A 4338-nucleotide genomic window follows, 5' to 3' on the forward strand; every position below is an offset into this window, starting at 1 on the left:
ATCTATTTGTAGTTATGACTTTTTCTCTTTAAGATAATGAAACATTATTTATCTTGAAATAACATTGTTTTCTTCAATGCAAGCACTCGAAAGTACTTGAGTTCGTCGAAAATCAAAAGATTAATTAGAGACTCAAAAGCTAATTAACCAATATCATAACTAGTATTACTTTACTTTTTCTGCAAACTATTCTTAATGATTTAAAAAAAAGAATAAATTAAAATATTATATATTTTAATCTCTTAAAAGTTTCAAAAGTATTCAATAACTTTTTATCTAGTAAGTAGGAGGACAAGTAAAAAAATTTTGTCTTAGAAATATTGATTTTTTTCAATGAAATGTTCATAAAACACTCTTATCCGTTTTTTTTTCCTTTAACATATTTTATATAAAAAAAACATTAAAATGTAAGGGTGTTGCTCCCTCCACCACCACAACCTTCTTGTACCTCTTCAATTTATTTATTTTTCACAAATGTCTTTAAATTAAATTTTTTTTACTTTTACCTTTAACTTTTTATATTTTTAATTAAAAACCCTATTTCTTTATTCTCATTTTCCAGCGCACAACACACCCCCTCCCTCTCTTCTCCTTCTCTTTCCTCAATTTCGTCACCCACCACCCCCTAACCCCCTCCCCTCTTCTCCTTCTCTTTCTCATTTCCATCACCCACCCTCACACCCATCCTTCCCCCTCTTCTCCTTCTCTTTCAGCAAAAAAATGTTAAAAAGGGAAAATAATGTGGAATTTGAAACAGAGAAAAAGATAGAGATACAACATGATTTTGTTCCTTAACGAAATTCTTAAACCAGCATTTCACATTACCATCTTCATCCAACGATCATTACTAAAGAAAGACATGAGAAAAATAATGAACTTGAAAAGTAATAGACTGAAACTATTGGAAAAAAACATTAAAATCTACCTTGGCAAGTTGCAACCTTTGGGCTGCCACCTCCACTTTATGTAATACAAATCACGTATTCCATTCTCCGAACATTGAAAACCTTCATCCAGAAAGCTGTAATCTTTTGAACGATACAAAGGGTAGTTCTCATCCCAAACCCATTCTCCATCAAACAAATCACACCCTCTACCCTTACGTCCAAGAAACTCAACTCTGCGTTCCCCAATTTTTATCCACAACCAATAAAAACTATGATTGTTCCAAAATGGATGTGGAAATCTTTAAAGCCAAAATGGATGTGAAAGAAATGTGTGTGCTATGAAAGAAATGAAATAAAGAACCCTTAAGACCAAAACGGACGTGGAAATCCGTTCGACTTTCAACATACAAGAATATTCGTTGATGGATTTCATTTATTTTTTTAACGTTTTAATATTTTTACTCAAGGACAATTGTGGAATGAGGTGGTATAAGAAGAAATTTGTGGTGGTGAAGGGATCAACGGTCAAAATGTAATTGCCCCCCAAAGTAGATACAATTGAAAGTGGGCCAACCCTAAAGTCCATGATTTTGGATAGTTTCTTCTTACACCTTCGTAACTATTATCCCATTTTGTTCTTTTCAAATTGCATAATACAGAAGTTAAAAATGACTTTTAAATTTTGAAATCTATTGTTTTTAAATAACTTTCGTATAACACAATTCCAAAGTCAATTTTGGTTTACTAATGATGTAATTTGAAAGTTTTTTTAAGAAACAAAATCTTTTACATTATCTAATTGAAAAGTCATTTTAATTTTCAGATTTTATAATCTAAAACAAAAAAAAAAATAATATACGAGTGCCAGATGAAAATTATGAAGGTGCAAGAAAAAACTGTCATTTTTTTTATGGAATTGGGCTGCCAACAGGGAAATGCAAGGTTCGTATCCAGAGAGTTGCTCCCTCCACCACCACGTACTCTTCCTGCACCTTCCCAAAAAAATTTTATTTTCAAAACTATCCTTAGATTAAAGATTAAAACTTTTTTACTTTTATCAGGAATTTTTAATTTATTTCCCAAATCCTAATTTTACTCATTCATATTAATTGACTGAGCACAACTACACCCCCATCCCCACATCTCATATCAGAGATTCTCTCTTCTTTCCCATTTTCGTTTGAGTTCCTTTCTCCTTCCTTCCATTTATTTCTTTTTCGTTGATTCTTCTCTTCTCCACCTTCTACGTTTCATTGCTGTTGTTGATTCGTGGTGTGGAATAGCATGGAGGAGAGCATATATTGGCTTCGTTGCAACTTGTTTTCGTCTCCATCCATCCAAGTTGGTTTTCTTTTCTAGCTTTCTTTTCTGTGTTGTGTTCTTGCTGCTCATGCTCTATATACTGTGTTGTCTATATTGTTTGTCGCCTGAACAGAGTCCGTGAAGGCCAAAACGAATGTGGGATATTCGTTTGACCTTCAACAGATATCCGACATTCGTCGATGTGGTTAACAGAATTGGTTTTAAAACGGATATCCAACACATAATACACCCTTTAACGGATATTCGACATCCATTTTATGTTTTAAAACGGATTCTGAGAGCTATATTTTCTGCGTATAAATAAAAGGTTCTTGGAAAAACTAGAAAAGCATGGTTGCTATGTCTTTCTAGTTAGTTATGTCACATTATAACCTCCAAATGATGACCATGCTTAGTTTCCTTTTCATTCTCGTGCTTTTACCCTCCTTTGAGGCTCTCTCATATGAAGGCATTCCCTCATAAATCCAAACCCAAGACATGCAAGCATTGATTGCACAAGCATGCATGGACATTGAAAACCAAAACTCTTGCCTCACAAACATCCATAACGAGCTCACCAAAATAGGCCCTCCAAGCCCCACTTCAGTGATGAGTGCAGCACTGAAGGCCACACTCAACGAAGCAATAGTGGCCATTGACAACATGACAAAGATCGCCACATTCTCCGTCAGCTACCGCGAGCAACAAGCCATAGAAGACTACAAGGAGCTCTTAGATTTCTTAATTTCTGAGCTCGCATGGTCCTTGGGAGAGATGAGGAGGATTCGCTTAGGAGATTCCAACACGCAATCCAAGGAAAACCTTGAAGCATGGCTTAGTGTTGCACTGAGCAACCAAGACATGTGCCTTGAAGGCTTTGAAGGCACAAACAGACGCCTCGAGAGCTACATCAGTGGAAGCTTGACACAAGTCACATAACTCATCAACAATGTTTTGTCCTTGTACACTCAGTTGCATACCTTACCATTTAAGCCTCCAAGAAACACTACTACTGAAGAATCTGATGGAACCTCAGAGTTTCCTAAATGGATGAGTGAGGGTGATCAAGAGCTGCTCAAAGCCAAGCCACATGGTGTTCGTGCGGATGCAGTTGTTGCTTTGGATGGGAGTGGTCACTATCGCTCCATTGTCGAAGCTGTTAATGCAGCTCCCAGTCACAGTGAAAGAAGGTATATTATTTACGTGAAAAGGGGACTTTACAAGGAGAATATTGACATGAAGAAGAAGATGACCAACATCATGCTCGTCGGACATGGTATAGGCCAAACCATTATCACCAGCAACTGGAATTTCATGCAGGGATGTACCACTTTTCGAACGGTCACGCTTGGTAAGTAATTAACTAACCAACGAACACATAATCCTGTCGAACATCCGTCATAATCCTGTTCAACACATAATTCGTTTTAGAATTGGCCTAATGAATCTTTTATTTAAAACGGATATCAATGTCTGTTTTACCTTTAAAAATTAAATTTTATTGAAGGACAAAACAGGAATGAGGAGGTGTAGCACAAAACAGGAATGAGGAGGTGTAAGAAATAGTCCGTGGTGGTGCAGGGAGAAACGCTCTCCTATCCATAATGCAAATGTGCTATTTCTATTTAAACTCTCCTGTTTGCTATTACATTCACTTATATCTCCTTTTCTAACTTAATTTACTTAAATAACTTTTTAGTTTCCTTTCTAAAAAACTTCGGAATATTCACCACCTCGAATATCTTTTATTAATATGGTATTTCATGTTCCAACAAAATGGTTAAATAACTAATTTAGTCTATGTCACTTTTACTTATAGGTGTAAAAAGTTATATAATTACGTTTTACTGTTAAGTTATTTTAGCTATTTTTCCATTAAAATATATTTTTATGGATCAATTTAACAATAAATCAAATTCTACTTTTTATTAAAAAATATAATTAATATTAAAGAGCAATATAATTGTTTTACGTATTTAAAAACCAAATTTTATTTTTGGATATTTTAACAATTGAATTAACAAACTATAAAATACACAAAAGTTATGAAGTATATAATGTTTGGGGTTTAAATTTTTTGAATAAAAATATATATTTGCTAATAAAAAATAAAGGGTAAGAAAGTGTAAATTTTGCTGTCTTTTTCATA

At 34.2% G+C, this 4338-nt stretch overlaps 1 pseudogene; it reads left to right on the forward strand.

The window, feature by feature from the left end:
• Window positions 1–2588: 2588 nt before the first annotated feature.
• LOC108344287 (putative pectinesterase/pectinesterase inhibitor 22) lies at window positions 2589–3548 on the forward strand (annotated as a pseudogene).
• The last annotated feature ends 790 nt before the right edge of the window (window positions 3549–4338 follow it).

Source organism: Vigna angularis, chromosome 8, assembly GCF_016808095.1.
Source record: "Vigna angularis cultivar LongXiaoDou No.4 chromosome 8, ASM1680809v1, whole genome shotgun sequence".
Lineage (NCBI taxonomy): Eukaryota > Viridiplantae > Streptophyta > Magnoliopsida > Fabales > Fabaceae > Vigna > Vigna angularis.